The sequence below is a fragment of the Podarcis vaucheri genome (assembly GCF_965113315.1).
Source record: "Podarcis vaucheri genome assembly, chromosome: 1".
In the NCBI taxonomy this organism is placed as follows: domain Eukaryota; kingdom Metazoa; phylum Chordata; class Lepidosauria; order Squamata; family Lacertidae; genus Podarcis; species Podarcis vaucheri.
In genome coordinates this window covers 91,687,059-91,707,147 of record NC_138759.1, presented here as the reverse complement: position 1 = coordinate 91,707,147, position 20,089 = coordinate 91,687,059, and the positions used below count along the sequence as shown (strand labels likewise).

The 20,089-nt window shown below is 40.3% G+C and overlaps 1 protein-coding gene across 3 annotated transcripts in view; it reads left to right on the top strand.

The window, feature by feature from the left end:
* CNTNAP5 (contactin associated protein family member 5) overlaps positions 1-20,089 on the top strand; it is a 301,511-nt gene that overhangs the window by 82,618 nt on the left and 198,804 nt on the right. The gene's annotated exons all lie outside the window — the stretch shown is intronic.

The following is a 20,089-nucleotide window of genomic DNA, read 5'->3' as shown; positions in this document are numbered from 1 at the left end:
CATCAAAGAATTCATGTGGTATTATAGACCCAAAATCTCCAAAAAAAACAAGATGGTAAATAAAGAGTGTGTCTCAATGTGCAACTTATTGTTTGGTAAATCTCATGGATTGTTTTTTGGTGAAATAGCAGTTGTGGCATCTTTCATCATTCCACTTCACACTCCTGTTCCTCATCCATATTTTTTGATGTTGGGTATTAGTGATTTCCACAGGCCATTCTTTGTTCACATGAAAAAAAGAACCACCTTCAGCTCTTGTAATTGTATGCAATAATAATATGTGGATTATTTTGTGAATTATTGCTATATGTAGACCAGCCATGCTAAGTTCTTATTTAGTTTGATTCATTCATGATATATATAGCCTACCATTTCTAGTGAGATAAGGGTGAGAGATTGTGTGGTATTGTGGTTCAGCATATGAGTAGTAGACAGGAATGCATCTCATTCAAATCACAAATCTTGCATAAATTTCCTCAATGGCTTTATGCAAGCCACCAGTATTCTAAGGTGTCAACCTTTAATGTGGACATAATAATGCAAGCATACATTACAGAGCTGTTGTAAGGATTCCTGGAGGTATATGAAACACTCAAGAAATTGATGCTAAGTATTGCTATAGTTTCACCCAACACTATCCTCATAGGGCTGACAATTGAAATGTAGTTTGTCAAGCTATCTCTCTCCCAAGAATGAGTTCATCGTTTAATTTAACTCATAATAACATGAAAGATGAATCAGCATGAGTTCCATTGGGATTAATTAATGTTAACTGATGACTGTGGGCTAAGTCAACTCTTTCTGTATTATGGGTTACATACAGAGATGTCCACCCACTTGCACAATGTAAATCTGCTTGTGCAATGGGACGTTTGGTTTTCCTCTGCCCTGTGCTCCAAAATCTGTATGCAGAGCGGATGCAGGGCCATTGGAGCTCGCACTATTTTATTCATTTATTCCAGAGTTGATACGTTCACCATCCTTGTATATATTTAGGTGCCATTCAAAAACTTTCCTCTTTAATCTGGCCTTTGGCCTTTATCTGTGGCCTTTTAGGATGTTTTCAATGTATTGTTTCCTCTGTTTTAATGTGGGGTGGTTTTTTTGTTTGTTTTGGTTGTAAATTGCTTTGAGTTGCCTTGGCAAGAAAAAGTGATGAACAAATTTATTAAATATATAATGATAATACTGCTATTCCCAGGATAGCTGAAAAACTAGCAGGTATCTGCATGATAAAATAATAGAAACACGTACTGTTCAATCAATGAAATAAATATGACTGGCAGGAAAAGCAACAGTGTGGTTGTTAACCTGCAAACCCCACAAAACTCAGATAAAATTAAAAGGCCGTGGGAAGTAAAATGGTTTTAATCTGGTACAAAAAAATACATTATGAGGAGACACCTGGGAAGGTGGTTCAAATGTAGGCCATCACAACCAACGAAGTCCTCTTCCTAGTTATCACCTGTGCATGATGCAAATTATATTGGGTTGTTATTTATTCAGATACCCACAAAGTGCATTTTGAGGGCAAACTAATTTCAAATGAAAATTAAGGATGATCAGATAAGTGGACAGCAAGTTTCCATTCAACATGTTTTATCATTATTAGGTATGCCAATACAGTACCCTGTATTTTTTTCCTTTCCATTTCCTATCAGTTGATGAGAAAATAAATTGCATATGAGGATTATCAAAAGGGAGAGGAAATTTCAATGAAATTCTCATTGGTGGGTGCAAAGATTTCTTTGTTGTGTGTGTGCGCGCACGCACATGTGTGCTTATCTTACTTTCAAGGTAGCCAAGGGCTGGTTGTGAGTGTCCTTTATTTCAATAAAATAATAATAATGTTTCTGTACTTTACAACCTTCCTGGGTGACCAGTTTTCCTGAAAATCCAACAGTATTTTGAGTGGGACTTTCCTCTAAGGCTAGCAAAAGAACGTGGGCAATTGTGATTTTCCCATAGTTTTCATGCCCAGCATACTTTTCTTTCCCACCATATAAAATTCAGCATGAAAAGGCAGTATATCAGCTAAAAAGCCACAGTTCCATACAACAACAGGTAAAGCAATGTAAGTGGAACATTCAAAATAGGAACAGAAGTACTTACTAATCAGGAAAATTATTACAATCACAATCATCCCCACGTCTGACCTACCCAATGATATATATTTTATTGATGACATATCTGAACATCATTTCTTAGTATGGTTAGCAAGCAAAGCAGCAGTCATAAACAATGGACTGGTACCCTCCCACAGTCAAGAAGGCTTGTCAGTCAGTGCAGTGAATAAAACACGCCAAAATAAATCATTGTGACCCCTCAGGATAGTTTGAGACTCTGGAGTTTCAAAATGGAGATGGAATTTCATATTATATTCCTCTTCCATGGACAAAGTAGAAGTTGCACGTGAACTCTACCTTTCTGCATTCGAATCTTCATCTTCCAGTGCTGCTGCTTTGATGTAACAAGATGAACACAAGAGAAGGGGTTCTAAATGTATTTTTTTTGAAAATGAGAAGGTTATGACACTGGATGTCCTTGCATCAAGACGGGATGAGAGAAAGCCTTTCCTGAGGGTTGAGGAAACCTCACAAAAGGCTTAAGAATTAGTGTGGAGCTATAGTGGAAATTTGTCAAAATTGGAGAGAGGTACCTGCATGAACATTTTTTTGGAACTGCTGCAATCTCACAATTCTGTTAATGCCACTCTGAATCCAATCCACTGACACCGGATCATGTGGTATGGTAGCTTCAGTTGCACAATAGCATCCTTTGAAAATATTCTAGGTGTCTATTCCAGTGGCCCTATAATCAAACAGGTCAGCTGGTTGATCCTAATAAGGTCCAAGGAGAAATCTGTGTTTGATTTATGCAATTCCCTGGTAGGTAGAATATGTGTATTTCCACCTCATTAGCAACTGATTGGGCCAGATTCAGCTAACCAGTGCACAGGAGGGGAAAGGGAGAGATCATTTCATCAGGCAAGTAGAAATGTTTGCCTTGAAGGCGCAATCTGTTCAGTACTATGTTGAATTCTTCCCTTTTTTAAGGTTTAGGTTTTAGGTTTGCTCACAACAAACATATGCGATCCATTAGACTGAGAAAAAATAAGACGAGAGGATGAATGACTGGCATGTCTACTATTGTACACCACCCTGGCTCTTCTCAGGCAATGTCTTCAACTCTGTTCACAGTACTATTGCATAGCCCTTAAGCATTTCTTTCCCTGATCAACATTCCTGAAAGTATCTAGTTACAATTGCAATTGCTGGGAGATGCTGTAATCTGAGCAGTTTAGATGCTATCAGGTGAATAATGAAATCTTATCACAAAAAGGGTCATAAAATACTATACATGGCTTTGTTTTTTGTTTTTAAAAAAGCTGGAAGGAGGTCAGGCAAAGTTACACTTTCAAGTAATTCTGTAACACTGTGTGATTCCTTATTTCTATTACTGTTCACCATGGGAATAGATGGCCTGCAGATAACGGCAGTTTCTGCTAATGCTGACAATGGAAAAATAAGTTTCTTGTGGGCAACACAATTATAGAATAGTGAGGCCTTCAAAGAGCTCAAGGTCATCAAGCCTAGCACCCCTATCCCACACATTGACTTCATGTATTCCATATTCTTCCAGTTGGAACAGATTAAACCAATTAAAAAATAGAATACAACTTGTGGTCACCCATATTATAGAACCACACACAATGCAAAAGATAAAAGCAAGAGTTTGTTTGTTTTTAAAAACCCAGTCATGCTGGAATTGCTTAACAAATATAGTTATTTACTCAGGTCATTCCAGAAAGTAATATGTTCCACACGATATCACAGGGGAAGAGGGAGATGTGAAACGAAGTTTTGCCATTCATGACTCTTCTAGAATTATTTCCCTGATGTTAAAGTTTGTGATGCAATAAGATTTTCAGCCATTTTGTACTTGGTTTTTGTTAGAATCAGGGAAGTAAAATGATTGATTTTCCTTTAGAGGGGATCAAAAGTTCACAGGAAGGTTAAAAGTACAAGGGAATTTTGAAGAAGCAGGTATTGGGCACAGGAGAGTCAAAAGTTTGAGACAGTGTGTTTAAGCTTGACCTTAGCTTAACTGCAAATAAAATTAAGAATTTGTCTCATGGCCCTTACACACTCGAGTGTAATGATTCCTATAAATTTATTGAGGATAGAAGAATTTAATTAAATAATGTTTACTAAAGGAATTTTTTTAAAAAATTGCATGAATGGAAGTGCATTCCCATAACGTTGTTGAGGCATATTGCAGGAGGAATCCAGGGACAATGGGAGAACCTGGTTGATAGTCTGCATATGTCAGAAGCAGGGATGTGATCTAAATCAAGATGAGGTCAAGTTCCAGAGCAACAATCAAAGTTTGGGAAGAGATACTTAGGTTGACCCTAAGACGAGTCTCTCAGGCTGTGGGGCAAACTCTGTGGCCAAGCTTTATAAGACCTGATGGATAGGGATTGACTAGAAGTCAGCTGACATGCTCAGGAAGGATAGCACTGCAGCTTAGATACAGCCCAGGGCCTATCTACATATGTTAAATATGTACAGTACATCATCATCATTAGAAGACTTTTAAAAATAATTCTGAGTGTGAGCAGTTTATTTTTTTATTGGGTTCATAACACATGAGGAGGGGGAGTTTTGTCATTCCCCTCTGCGGCCATGACCCCATATGATCACTCCCTACCATAGAAATTACTCTTAGAGTCAAAAACATCCTATTGCTGCCAATAAGAACTTTCCCCCTAAGGTAATTACTGTGCTGTGGTGAGATCTTTGTGGAGATTGCAGCTGGAAAGAGAAGGATTAAACTCCCATTTCCCATGTGCTGTGGTCCCATTGAATATCAGAAACACATGCAGACACACACAGAGAGACAATGTGACAGAACCATGGGAGCTGGCTTTTGTGTATATCAGTGATGAGCCATATTGTAATATATGCGCCAAACTTTCACCCCACTTAGTAGTAGTGAGAAAACCATGCTGGTCATATGCAAGTTGCATTCAAATAAGTCTTTATATGTATTCATTCAGCTTGCATTTGTAATGTTAGTAAATTCTGCAGCTGGGGTGTAAGATAAAACAGATTAGACATTTAAAACCAATTTTCCAAACCTATTTGTATTTTAAGTAATCTGTTACAAAAGGATGTTGTTGTATACAGTACACTAGGCTTATAATTATATTTTCAATAGGGATGTCGGCTGTGCCTGGACTTGCTGACAATTGATTGGGAGACAGAAAGCTTTGGACTTAGTACTTGAATCAGTAAATGATCTTATTCAGTGTTTTAAGTACTGAATTATTTAACATGTTATTTTACCTGCATATGCTATGCAGGAATTCCTCTTTGATGTGCACATTACTGAGACACTTGTGCAAAAGATTGTTTGCCACCTTCTTTTCAAAACTTCTAATGTCCTTGTGTCACATGTCAGACTTTGGCTTTTAAGAGTGTTTTCCAGTATTTAGAATGCTATATTACATAGAGGAAACCATGTACGATTGCAACTCTTTGCCTATAGAATCGCTCACTCACACACAGAGCTATCTCTGTAGCAGTTACCCCATCATGACTGAGGCTTGTTCACACAGGCAGAGACCACATTCAATCCTAAACATAACCTTGCCAGTTGTTCCGAGAGATACAGATTGCGCAGCGAATGTACTGGATGAATCATTCACATGTTTCCAGCTGTAGATTTCTGTGCTTGTGGCAGGCAGCATTTTTGCAATCCCACATCCCAGAAGTGTATCTGTGGATCAGTTGCTAATGTAGATTGCCTCATTATAAAGATGACATTTGTCTGTGTGTCGTAGCCTTGAAACTGCAGAACTGCTATCTACCTATCATCACTGTCTCATGCATCATATGTGTAATGGCAGCTGGATTGCTCATTCCTAGACCATTGACATGTTTTAGGAACCTAGTTGTTTCTTTAAGTACTGTAGCTTCATAGTCTCATTAGGACCTACATATGAGGAGGTGATGGTGCAAGTGATTTAAAGTGCTAATCTTTCAGCTTTCAAGACAAGAGCTTAGTCTTTAAGTACAGCCTGAAAAGTGCCACGTCCAGCCAATAGCTAAGTTATTTTAACCATATTTTTATAACCAGTGGTCACAGATCCAGCAAATATTGTGTCACTTGTATATCACATACATGTATCTTATGGCTGTATTCAGATAGCACAATAAGCAATGCTTTATTGCAATGAGATTCAGTCTAGCCTCTTCCAAGCTCTCCCCCTCTCTCATGTCCTGGGCTTGTCACAAGAAGGTGTTTAGAAGCCCCCCTTTCCAGTTTTGATTAACCATCGTGAGTTTATTGATACGTTTGAATCCCAAACTCACTGTGGTTTGTTGAAACAAGCCAGCTCCGTATACCATCGTTTGAATATGGCTTATTTCAAACAAACCACAGTCAAGTTGAACCACAGTTTGTCAGGTTCAGAGAAGAGAATAAGATTCATTTTATCAAGAATGAAAGCATGAGCTGCCATTGCAGTCATGCCAGAGGAGAAATATGTATGTATGTATGTATGTATGTATGTATGTATGTATGTTAAAACATAGTCTAACCATTAACCAGTGAGACTTGAGTGGAACACATGGAAATCCTATTTTATACTCACAAGTCTTCACTATATGGAAGACAGTGAAGGTTGAAGGCCACCAGTGAGCTTCATAACTGAGCATGGATCTTAGAAAAGCTCAGTATAACACTTGCTGTATGACTATATTTCAAATATAATCATGAGTTACTTTATTTAAGATTGGATTATACAGCAGGAGTTTATACTTGATAAATTTTAAATATATATACAGTGGGGAATATTTCTCTCCAGTCGCATATTATTTTGAGCTCTGTTGAGCAAATGACCATTTACAAATGAATTAAATTGAGGAAATGTTACAAAGCACAGACTGTAAAGTAATTTTTCCAGGGAGAGATGGTGGGGGGGAAGGAATGCATCATTAATTTGTTCTTAGCAAACAATTTACAATGATTAGACAAATAAATGTATCTATGAGATACACATTCCTTAAATGGGTAAACTTACTACATGCACCACAAGCAGTCAATTTGAAATGACAATGCATGGATTAACTACAGGGTTTTAGAAATGGGGATAGATTGCACCCAAATTGCTCCCTCAGCCACTGGAGCTCTGGGCAAAAGTTAGCTAAGCAAATTTAACCTATCCCCACCCCCAATGAATTAGCCAATTAGATTTTGTGGTGTAATGCTAATTTTGACCAACCAGTTGTTAAGAGGTACTGCAAGCAGAATCCCTGATCTGTACCATGTGCAAAGCAGAAATAAATTTGCTCTCCAGCCACAAGAATGTGTTTCAAACCTATACTGGAAACAGTTATAATGTGTCACTTGGTATTTTATTTGTAACACATTTTTTTGCTGTTTAAGAGCAATGTGTTACAAATAAAGAATACAAGATATAAAGCAGCTATCGTAAAGGCTCCGCTTGTCCAAGGAGTGATAAAAATTCAGTATTGTCCAACCAAAGAAATGCTTGCAGATATTATGGCAAAAGCATTGCCAGTACATAAATGTATAGAGTTTACATTCAACGTGGCTTTTGTTTGCTAACTAACTAACTAACTAACTAACTAACAGGGTATAAATAATGTAAGCTATATCAGAGACCATTTTTGTGCTAAATTTAAATAAAGAGTGTTAAAGATATAAATTTAATATGCATAAAACACAGTCCTTGAATTCATTGTATCTAAAATGCCAAGCAGAGAGGTTTGCATTAGGCAAGAGAAGGTATCTCTAGCTAAATGCAACAAAGAAAAGGGTGGAGGTTTCCATTCAGGTTAATTCATCATTCATCCTGGAAACCAAAGCAAAGATCTCTCTTACATGAGATGAAACCAGAGAATTCAGTGTCTAAGTTGGTCATTGAAGCTCTGCAATGTTGTTTCAAGCAAGTTGCCTGTACAGGATCTCTCTCTGAGATCAGTGAGATGAAAGTTATTGAACTGTATTAAGAACTAAAAAGATTGGACTGCATTGATTGCTTGTTTAAGAGCAATGTGTTATTTTGTATTTTGTAGCATTTATTTGTAACTAGTTTAAGACTGTTTCCAGTAAGGCCGCTGCACTTCTAGGTGGGGCGGTATTGCGGTCAGGCTGCGTGGCCTCTGCACTCAGCGGGGGGCGGGGCTAAGCCCCGCGTCATTGGGGAGATCCTGGCCGCATCACGGTCCCCGGCCACCCAATCCAGTTGTATGGGGGCGTGGCTTACCCCTTTTAAGCAGCCGCACAGCTGGGGATCTCCCCTTTCTGGTTTGGGGGAGGTCTTGGGGTCTAGACACCAAAGCTTTGACACTCTTTATTGTGGTGGAGAGCACTTTCATTGCTCCTCTGCAATAGGTCTGGATCAGGGATTCCGTTTACAGTGTTGGCAGCTATAGCTATTATTATTCATTTAATTTCTATGCTACCTTATATTTTTAAGGGGGGGGGGAATGCATGCAGTTTACAGTCTGCATTAAAATATCAAATAAAACATTCCAGAATAAAACGTTACTGAAGAAAGTCAAATATAAAATATGCATTCAAGGCAACATGATTAACAGGAAACCAAAATATTATCTTAAAGATTTCAAAATGAAACATTATAAGGGAGGTCAACTACAGAATGCACATCTAATGCAGAGAAGTTAAAAAGAAAATTCAAAAGAAAACATTACTAAAGGAAGTCAAATATAAAACACACATTTAAAACAGGATAATTAGCAAGAGATTAAAATATTATCATAGGGACGCAGGTGGCGCTGTGGGTTAAACCACAGAGCCTAGGGCTTGCCGATCAGAAGGTCAGCAGTTCGAATCCCTGTGACGGGGTGAGCTCCAGTTGCTCGGTCCCTGCTCCTGCCAACCTAGCATTTCGAAAGCACGTCAAAGTGCAAGTAGATAAATAGGTACCGCTCTGACAGGAAGGTAAACGGCGTTTCTGTGCGCTGCTCTGGTTCACCAGAAGCGGCTTAGTCATGCTGGCCACATGACCCGGAAGCTGTACGTTGGCTCCCTCGGCCAATAAAGCGAGATGAACGCCGCAACCCCAGAGTCGGTCACGACTGGACCTGATGGTCAGGGTCCTTTTACCTAAAATATTATCATAAGCACAGAACATTGCTGCTGCTGCTGCTGCTGCTGCTGCTGCTGCTGCTGCCAATCCTGCCAGTGGTGATTTATGGCCGGCGGCAGCTGTGGAAGCTCAGGCTCGCTGACCTAAGTCTGCAGTAAGAGACAGTGAATATGGTCTCTGGCCTCTTCAGCAACCTCAGCTTTTGTAGCTGGAGTTAGTCGAGGACCTAACCTCCCAGGCCAGGGAGAAAGGCAAGGAGCAGGTCTTCCAGGACTCACAGCCAAGATGGTAATGAGAGAGCCACTGTAACTGCATGTAATACTAGACAATCCTTCCTCAAATACAGCACCCATAATCTTGTTGGCTAGGGCTGATGTGAGTTGTAGTTCAACAACATCTACAGGCTACAAGGTTTACATGACATACCTTGGACTAATGAGTTAATGTCCTTTCTCCTCCTCTGGTGCGGGAAGATGACTAATGTGGTTTCTTGGTCCAAATAAAAGTTATGCATTTTTATCAAAGTTCATCAAATGTAGGTAAGACTGTTGAGACCCATTTTAATTTCAAACCAGGACTGAAATGAGTTTATGAGCATGAGTTGTCATCCTAACACATCACCTATATCAGAACTCATTAATCTATTGAAGTTGCAGAGAAAAATGCCAGACTGTTCGGCTTGCAACAGGATTTATACAATTAGGTAACCAAGTCGATAGCTCTGTGCCCCCTTCTCCTAGCCGCATTCAAGTGGCTGCGGCAGCCCCATGCCTCTTTCTGCTTCTGTGGAATCATCGGATGACCTGTCTGCCCTCCCTTTAGGTCATATTTATACTTTGACCTTGCTATGGACTTTGGTTGGTTGCCCTGGTTGACCAGGGGGCCTGGTAGGAATTTTTGTCCATTTGGCAGATTGGCACCAGCCTCTTGGTTTTTTGCCTACCTCGTAGCAAATCGTCACAACTTTTATGGAATTGGTGGTTAGGCATTGGAATATGTGTCGTGCGTTGGTGGGCAGGGTGTGGCCATCACCTACCCCTCCCCTTTTGGGGTATTCCGTTAAAGGAACCCAGCAGTCATGGATCCTGTACGATGCCCTGCTGGTGCCTAGGGCCATGGCACGACCCCCAGTGACATAAAGGGAAGCTTCCAGTTGTATTTGCATCAACAAGCTCCTTCCACTGGTTGTAAACCTTATAATGACAACCCCCCCCCCCCCGCTGTGCAGGGTGGGGTCAGATATAGGTTACTTGATCCAGTGCCTAAGCCAATACCACTCACATGCTGTAACCAATAAAGTTGTGGCCTTCTTTAGCCCATTAACCTAAAATACATGTATCCTTGTGTCAACTCACAACTAAAGTTGCCTTGAGCTATCTGCAACGTGTATTATGGGCAATCTGATGACACATGTCTATATGTCTGTCACTTGATTGGGAAGTATTTCAAAAGACCAAAAACAAAACAGGAGGTGGAGTCAAATGTATGCCTTGCAAGAGGTATCCTAAATTTCTAGTTGATCAGCTTTAAAAGGAGCAGGAGAATAATGCAAGGTCTGCTTCAAATGTTAAGTATATTTGCTGCAGTTAAAGGTAAAGGTAAAGGTACCCCTGCCCGAACGGGCCAGTCTTGACAGACTGTGGGGTTTGTGCGCCCATCTCACATTTATTGGCCGGGGGCCAGCGCTGTCCGGGGACACTTCCGGGTCACGTGGCCAGCGTGACATCGCTGCTCTGGCGCGCCAGAGCCGCACACGGAACGCCGTTTACCTTCCCGCTGGTAAGCGGTACCTATTTATCTACTTGCACCCGGGGGTGCTTTCGAACTGCTAGGTGGGCAGGCGCTGGGACCGAACAGCGGGAGCGCACCCCGCCGCGGGGATTCGAACCGCCGACCTTTCGATCGGCAAGCCCTAGGCGCTGAGGCTTTAGCCCACAGCGCCACCCGCGTCCCAATTTGCTGCAGTTAGTAAAGTGTAATTATCAAGTATCTGTGGATAGCCTTATCCATAAGTAGGATAGAGATTATTATGTGTTCCATAAGTAGAATGGAGATTATTAATTGTTCTGTAAGTAAATTTACATTTTGAAAGTTTTGCAGAAAGTTACCCTCCGAAGCTACTGCTACAGAATAGCTGAGAATAAAAGTCAGTCCAGTTTATGAGGCCACTGAGAATTTAATACAATCCACTTGCTCTAGCTTTCATAGTTGCAAGTCAAAACCTTTCCTTAGAAGATTCTCGCTTTACTGAAAATGTATGTACCATATTTTTTGCCCCATAGGACGCGCCGGCCCATAGGACGCACCTAGTTGTTTTTTTTTTGGGGGGGGAGTAAAGAAAAAAAATTATCCCCCCCCCAGCCGCGGCTTCAGCGCGCCCCACACTCCAGGCATCAGGCTGCTATCCACAGCCTAGGGAGCCCTGCGGGAACTCCCGCGGGCTCCCCAGGCTTGCTGATAGCTTCCTGAAGCCTGGAGAGCGAGAGGCGTCGGTGCGCACCGACCCCTCTCGCTCTCCAAGCTTCAGCAAAAGCCTGCATTCGCCCCATAGGACGCACACAGATTTCCCCTTCATTTTTGGAGGGAAAAAAGTGCGTCCTATAGGGCAAAAAATACGGTAAGTCTAGATAAAAGGTATTGTAAATTCTGTGGGTTCAGTTTGGGATATAGTCATATTACTTTCTGTTGATGATCTGCCTGGGTAAGCCATCAGAAAAGATAACTAAGCCCTTTGAAGTCTTAGGTGGCAGTCTCATTACCAAGTCCCACTGCAAACAGTGGTACTTATTTCTGAGTGTGTGTGTGTGGAGGTTTGAGCTGCATGTAGGGTTGGGAAATACACTGGCTGTTGCAAAGGTGATGACAATTGCCCAAGCTATTGGTCTTTAGCCAATCCTATCAGGTTTATACCAGCTAATAACATCCATAATGTGCTTATGTTTGATCACTGCTACCAACAATATTGGCTTTTAGTAACATAGGCTTTTACTATTCGCTAACTCCATTTCCAGGGCTGGGTTTTTAATCCGTATTCACACATTGTTATCTAAACTGCATGTGTTTCTTGTAGTTTGTTATAAAATACTACTGTTTAAGGTGTTGTTTCTCAAGCCAGCTTCATACCGATTGGAATCCTTAAGGCAATCCTAATTTATCTCTGAGATATGAATCCCTTTGCATATGGTGAAGAAATTCACACCCCCTGGTGTGTACACAAACAGAAATGAATCTGACACTAATGAAGCCATGCTGATATGAACCACTAGGAAGGAAGGAGATGTGAAGCACTCAGAAAAACATCATCATTATTGTATACTAAGGCAGTAATGTGAACACTCCCATAAACTGTGTGTGGAATCTGTGTGTTTTGATTCTGGTTGTGTATGCAGGTGACAGTGAAATAGTATACAGTCACAGTGAGGAGTTAAAATAGCAGATCTCCCTAATCCAGTGAGATTTCAGTGTAGTGTATGATATGGTAGCCTGGCTAAAACACTACAGTCACTGGGCCACTGAAATATCTTGTAAGGTTAGATTTTTTTATTTGAAAAGAAGCTTCTTGTTGTGACCCAAATCTTTTTTGATAGGGAAAAGCTTCCCTTTGCCTTATCAGAATTACCGGCTTCAGTCAGTGTCAAAAATATAGGTTGACATCAGCTAGCTGGACACTGGCTATGGATTTAAATGTTAGTCTTCAAAATAAAGGCTGCATTTCTCTGTTCTGAAATGTTCACCACAACAAAAAAGAGACCTTTTGCCAGAGGACATAGATACTGTGATTTATTATAGAAATAGATGTTTTTAATAACAGGGGATATGTATATATTCACACAGAACACTAAGAAGTTCATTGATATATTTTTTTACATTTAAAATCTAAAAGCCAGCCACTGAAACCTGCTTACATTAGAAAGGTTATTACAAGTAAGGGGCATAGACATTATACAGATACATGCAAGAATGTAGACTTTATGCACCTGGATAAATAGACCTTTTTATGTATACAGATTGCTGAATCTGACCCTTTGTGCTGATGGAGATAATAAAATTAAATATAAGGCTGATTTTCAATGCCATCATTTGCATTATCCTTGAAAATAATGCATTGACTGGGTATTAATGGAGTGTGTCTGTATATCCTCAATACAACAAGAGTATTTCATGACCTTGTGTCAATAAAGGAGATTAAGCATGAAAACTTTAAAGAAGGACTGAAAGCAAGTGACCTTTAAAAGAGATAAGAAAATGAGGAGATGAAACATAACACACACACACAAATTTGTCAGGCTTCACAGCAATCAGATTGTAGAATGCTGCAATGTGTGAAGGTTTTGAGAACAATGGAAACTCTGTGTTGGTAGGTTTTGTTGAAATAAATGTGGAAATGCTCTTGTTTAATTGAAGTGTATTTAGCCTGGTCAATGTAAAATGAAAGTGATTTTTCTTCTTCAGAGTTTCTCATTCATATGCAAGCTACTACAATTAACACTTGCTGTGATTGGCAAAGCTTTCAAGTATGAAGGACAGTGAATCTAGATAGGACCTACATGTGTGTTCCTCTCTACACATGGGAGAAGAATTGGAGTTGTGTCTACTGGCCCTATCCTTCATCCCATCTTTTCAATTCTAGAGTCAAAATGATGTCTGTGCACGTACAAATTGTATGTGAATAGGCTGTCTCCATACATTTTGGGAGACTGCATTTTGTATGGTTCTCAGTTTATGTACACATGGGATAAGATTGATTATTGTGGTGGAAAGACATCTATTATTTTAGTATGCTTGGTTTTACCCATTTTCACTTATCTGCTGAATCCCCACATGGAATCGTTAAGCAGTGTTTATCACATGACTTTGACTGTGAGTCATGAAGCTGGGAGGAACTATGACAATCATGAAAGGACATCAGATTTGAAATAATATCTAGGGTATATTATTTCCCAGGGAATAAGTAGTGCAATGGCAGCTAAATGACCCATTGCTATTTCAGAAGAGGGAAATGTTATTTCAAAGGATATTGGCACCTGTGGATTTCAGACATACGAACACCAATAATCTATACTAAATTAGTCCCATTCAAATAAATATATATCAACTTAAATGTTTCTTCCTGAAACTGTGGACTGGGTTGTAAATGTGTAGAAATGATGTGTTAGAAAGTTTACTATGAAACCTAGAGCTCTTTAGTAATAAATTTTGGATCAGACTAAAGCTAGGCATAGCAAAATGAAAAGAATTTCCTGAGACTTTGTTCCGACAAGGCTAGAAAGAGAATGACAATGATGATTTATAATTACCCTGATGAAAGTAGTGATGATTTCACTGCCATGTTTTAACAGTAGCCTCAGGGGTATCACTTCTAAGTGATTATGCTACAGTCAGGTGATTCATAGGTATTCACAGATTTAGCTATTTATCATAATTGGTTTCATCCCTTGGACTTAGTCCAGATCTTTTATTTTGGCTAGTTGACTGCAGAATAGGAAAATGCACCCAAGCAATTTTGCTTCACAAAATATCTCATTTTTTTAGTCAATACATTTTTTTGTCCTGTTCAAAGGTACCCTTTTACAACTGAAGTGAAATATAAGCCAACAGGTCACTTGTTGACTCATAAAGTGAGGACTCTGCTGTTACTACAGTGGTACCTCTGGTTATGAACTTAATTCGTTCCAGAGGTCCGTTCTTAACCTGAGGTACCACTTTAGCTAATGGGGCCTCCCGCTACCACGCGATTTCCGTTCTCATGCTGGGGCAAAGTTCTTAACCCAAGGTACTACTTCTAGGTTAGCGGAGTCTGTAACCCAAAGTGTTTGTAACCCGAGGTGTTTGTAACCCGAGGTACCACTGTACTAGATCAGCTCCTCAGTGACTGACTAGAGGCGGTTATTCAGGGCAGAAGTGTGGGCTGATTGTCTGAATGTAAGGAAAGCCTACTGGATCAGGTCAACGGCCCATCTAATTCAGCATCAAGTTCTCACAGAGGCCACCCAAATGCCTATGGGAAACCAAAAAACAGGGCCAGCACTCTCCCACTTGTGATTCCCAGCAAGTGGTATGCAGAAGCCTACTGATTCCAGCCATGGAGGCAGAACATGTCCATCAGAGTTAGTAGTCACTGATAACTTCATCATTCATGAATTTGTCCAATCCTCTTTTAAGGCCATCCAAGTTGGTGGCCATCATTACTTCTTGTGGGAGTGAATACGATAGTTTAACTATGCACTGAGTGAAGACGTACTTTAGTTTGCCTGGCTTGTATCTTTCAGTGTTCAACTTAATTGGATATCTCCAAGTTCTAGTGTTATGAAAAAGGAAGAGAAACTTTTCTCTGTCAACTTTCTTCATGCCATGCATAATTTCACACACCTCCGTCAAGTCACCTCTTACTTGTCATTTCTCTCAGCTAAAATGCCCCAAACCTTTTGCTCACATGGGAGTTGTTCAATTCCCTTGATCATTTATGTTTCCCTTTTCCAAATTTCTTCCGAGTGAGAAAGTGCTGTGGGGAGATGGAAAGCTGGCAAGGTCGTATTTGGCTTAAGAATAAAAGAATAAGTTTGCTTTAGCTGATCAAACTCCGGGGGATAATGACATTCTTCCTTCAACAATGCAGCCAGATTTGTCTATTTAGAATATTTTAACCCACTCTATATCCCCAATATGCTTTCAGAACAGCTTATAAAAGCTGTTGTATGCCTAATACAATCAAGTTTAAAAAATATATTCACATATAATCAGAAATAACATGGTGACAGATGTATTTGGACAGCATTCCCCCCACATTCTTGGTCTTCCTTGGGTTGTGAGGTGAGAGGCCCAATAAGGACCTGTGAGGCAAGTGGGGTGGGGGTGGGGTGGACTTCACTCAGCCCAGGATGAACCCACATCTTCCTTTATTGTTAGTCAGAAGATCCCAGACACTAGTTCCCACTGAGGGCTTTGGATGGAAGTCCATGGTGGAAGCAAGTCTTCCTTTGAATGCTCTTGGAAGCTGACAAAGGAGAATGTAATGTCCACTCCCTGTTATGTATATCAAACTTCCAGTACTGAGAGCTGTACAGCCTTATACAGTAGCAGCTGTATAAAGCAGATACAAAAACAAAATATCAGTGATAACATATTTTAATATGAGAAAAGAATATCAGGTGAGTGTGTATAAATATGCAAGCATCCCTGTGTTGGATCTTTATGTTTTCGATATGTTTGGAGTTGGTGCACTCAAAACACATGTGAACACTCCCTCTGCCTGCCTTCTGCTTTTCCTACTGCTCCAAGACCCACCAAAATTCTGCTGGACAAAGCGAATGGTGGAGACAGGTATTTCAATATTTTGATGGAGTGTCCCTTCCTAATAAGCAGGAAAGTGAGGACACACTTCCCGCTATCTACTGGCAAAACTGTGGTGCTATCCACATCCGTTTCCACTTGTAGAGAAGGACAGGAATTAGTAGGCTCCAATGAATTGCCTTCATGTCCAGGAGCAGTCTCTGTACTACAGGTAATCATCAGTATGCTTAGGTATTCAGAGCAGCAGCTGATTGCCTGAACCCCAGACATTCCCCCTCCCTCCCTCACTTCCCATCTCTTCCCTTCCCTTCTGCATGGGTTTTCCAAAGTTATTTGGAAGCCATTTTCAAGTCAGCTTCCAATTGTTTGTATACTAGAGCACCCAACCTCTTTGTTGCACACTGTATGCCTTTCCATGTTTTCATCCAATATATAATAACTGTGTGAATCAAGCAGACCTCAACCTGCTGCCTTTGTGCCTGACATTGGTGCATCAATCAATGTCTGCACATTGAGCAGAAGGTATCAAAAAGAGCACAGGCACGAATGCAGTTGCTGTTGTGCCCCTTGATCATGCAGAGCTCTTAACTGTGTGGAGCATCTATGCATTTGTAATTGTAGGCATTTGTCTTCATTCACCCAACTCAATGTTGCAGAGGACCAGTGGGAACTGACCTTACACCCATGCTGAGGGATGTGGGGTCCTACCATCAGATGGGAAACTGAGGGATGACCATCCATAGCCAGTACCAGTATTCCATGTAGCTTCATCTTCCTAAAGGTAGCAGCTTTATTTCTCAGCTTTCATTCCACTACAGTTAGGCTCTTAAAGTATTTAAAAATAATGACTTATTAAGCTTGCATATCCATTCTGCTGCTATCATTAGAAGCATTTCTTTACAAATTTACCTGTATATTAAGAAAGCGGGGGAATGTGCTTGAACAAAAATAGAAATGAAAATTTCATCCCAAGTCCCAGTACAGTTTTCATGCGCTGTTTTGTTTTTGTCAGTGTATAACACAGTGCTATAAAATTCAATCAGTTTTAGCTTTTGGATTTAGGTAATACTTGTATATATTACAGACCTCTGGAGACAGAAAGCAAATCAGCAAAGTGATAAGAGGATGAAGCCTTCTAGAATAGATTAATAAAGGGGATGGCTGAATATCCCTTGGGCTGAGAATACAGCCTTAAGAATTTTCAACCAGATTAATCATCTATGTAAAATAACCAGAGCACCAAGAGTTCTTCAAATGTTTCTTCTATAAGGCACAACTTGAATGGGGGCTTGTTTCCAATTTGCAAATTAAAAAGCGACTATTTATTTCTTTTATGTTACATTTAGAATTGGATTCATCTCCTTTGAGAACTTTCTCTCCTTTCATTTGTGATATATTTATCTCTGTGCTTGTTTGAGTCACCTTTGTTTTGTTTGAGAAGATACTATTTGCCTTGATTTGGTTTCTGCTCAATATACCATTTCATAGACTTGTATTCCTGGGAGGAAGTTAGTATTTAAGGCATAGGAAACAACAGTGCAGTTCTGTTCCAAATCTGAGATGAGGCCTGGCAAGTACGGAATCGAGCATAGGGTGCTTCATTTTGGGGTTCAAGAAGTACAGGGATACCTAAGAATGGAATGGCAGTGGCAGTTATGCAGAACTAGGCAGTAAATCATACCAAAAAAAAAAAAAAAAGTCGAAGACATTCAGACTATTTGGTTTGGGAGCAGATAGTGTGTCTTCTACCAAAGAATTGTAGTTTTCTGTAGGTGCTAAAACTTATTTGGTAGAAATCTCCTTGCAAGAGTTACAATTCTCAGGATATTTTAGAAGAAACAATGAAAACTGTGGTTAACATTTTAAGTTTAGACATGCCTTTAAAGCAGACATGGGACGCTTCTGACAGGTATATGGGGCCATCAGTCTCTCAGTCACCTGACATTGTATGGCTGCAATTGATTCAAACATCAAAGAAAGAATCAGTCACACATTCAAAGTGCATCCCTAGTTCTTCCTTTTCAACCAAATGTTGAATTCAAGCTACAGCTGCAAAAATTCCAGCAGAAAGCAGCACTAAAATTCATTGTTAAACGAAACCCCTACTCCAATCAGGGATTTGCTTTGCGCAGAAGCTCAGATCCTAGTGAGCTGTGTATTTGGCACTGAATTTAAAACCGTCTTGGCTTAGCATTTGACAGGGATTTGGCCACACTCTGATCAGGAGCTCCTGTGTGAAACTGATTCCAGCAGAATTTGCAATTGCAAATTTAAAAGGCACTGAATGCAACATCAGGAATACATTCTAAGGTTTAGAGGTGTTCCTCTACAGCTGTGATTTTACCTGCCTCCACACGCGTACCTTGCCCCCATGATTTAGGGAGTTCGGGGCTGTGTGATGTCAGTGTGCCGTGTATACATGCCCCACAGCATGTGCGCATGATGTCAGCATGGCCTGTGGCATGTGTGCATGGCTGCCATAGAAGCTGGGGGGCCTGGCCCTCTGAATTAGAATTTTGTGGCATCCCCGGCTGCCTCACACTGGTCATCTTATGTCAACACCTGTGGGGCAGGTGGCTGTGGCATCATCATCATCATTTTTTATTTGTATGCCGCCTTTCCACAGTTAAAAAACAATGCTCAAGGCGGTTTACAGCATAACAAGATTTACATAGTTACAAAAGTCATAAACAATAAATAAACCACATAAAAAAAACCTAAATGGGAAACAATTTCCACATAAATGAAATCTAAAACTAAGAATACAGCATTACTATCAGTTTAAAATGACATAGGTAAAAAATAACAGCAATTTAAACAAAAAGCAAAACAAAATGGAGCCCTCTCTGCCCAGCAGCAGCAGTGGCAGCAGTCTTTTATAGAGCCCATCAGGCCCTGCCCTGGGCCAGGCGGTGAGTGGCAGGACTGGGGCCCTCAGGCACTGAGCAGGGGAGTCTTCCTGGGTGGTAGCAGCTGCAGCAGTTCTTATAGGCCTGTCAGGGAAATATTGCCTCACAGGTCTAATTAGAAAACTTGGTGAGGCTAGTTTGGCTCATGAGCTGGAGGTTCCCCATCCCTGCTTTAAATGAATGAAGTTCAAACAGGGTCTGAAGGCAGCTTTGGTTATTGCTTCCCCATATTCATGCCTTGGAGGTGTAAGGACATAGGACAGAAAAGAGGACTGCAAAATGTATCTTTATGGGACATAAAAGAAGCTGTGTGTTAACAGATGCATTATTTTTGTGGTGTCAAGCATACAAGGAACATCTGCAACGTCTTTATGACAGATATCTTCCAGGGCATTACAATAATGTTTCTCTCTCTCTCTCTCTCTCTCTCTCTCTCTCTCTCTCTCACACACACACACACACACACACACACACACACACAGCATCAAACAGCACTTCAGGCATGTTTGCTCTAGATCTTGGAAGGATGCTGTTAGCCACTAAAACTAAACATTTATTGCATTGACTAATAAAACAGAGATATATTTGAAAAGGAAAACATATATATTCTTCAGGCTTCCACCTTCTTTAGCTGCTCTGATGTGAATCAAATGGTGCAGTGAGGAGGGAATATTTAGATGTGTTGTATCTGCTGTAGTATATATGCAGACTGTTTTGTACTGTTTTAATGATGTTTTATTGTATA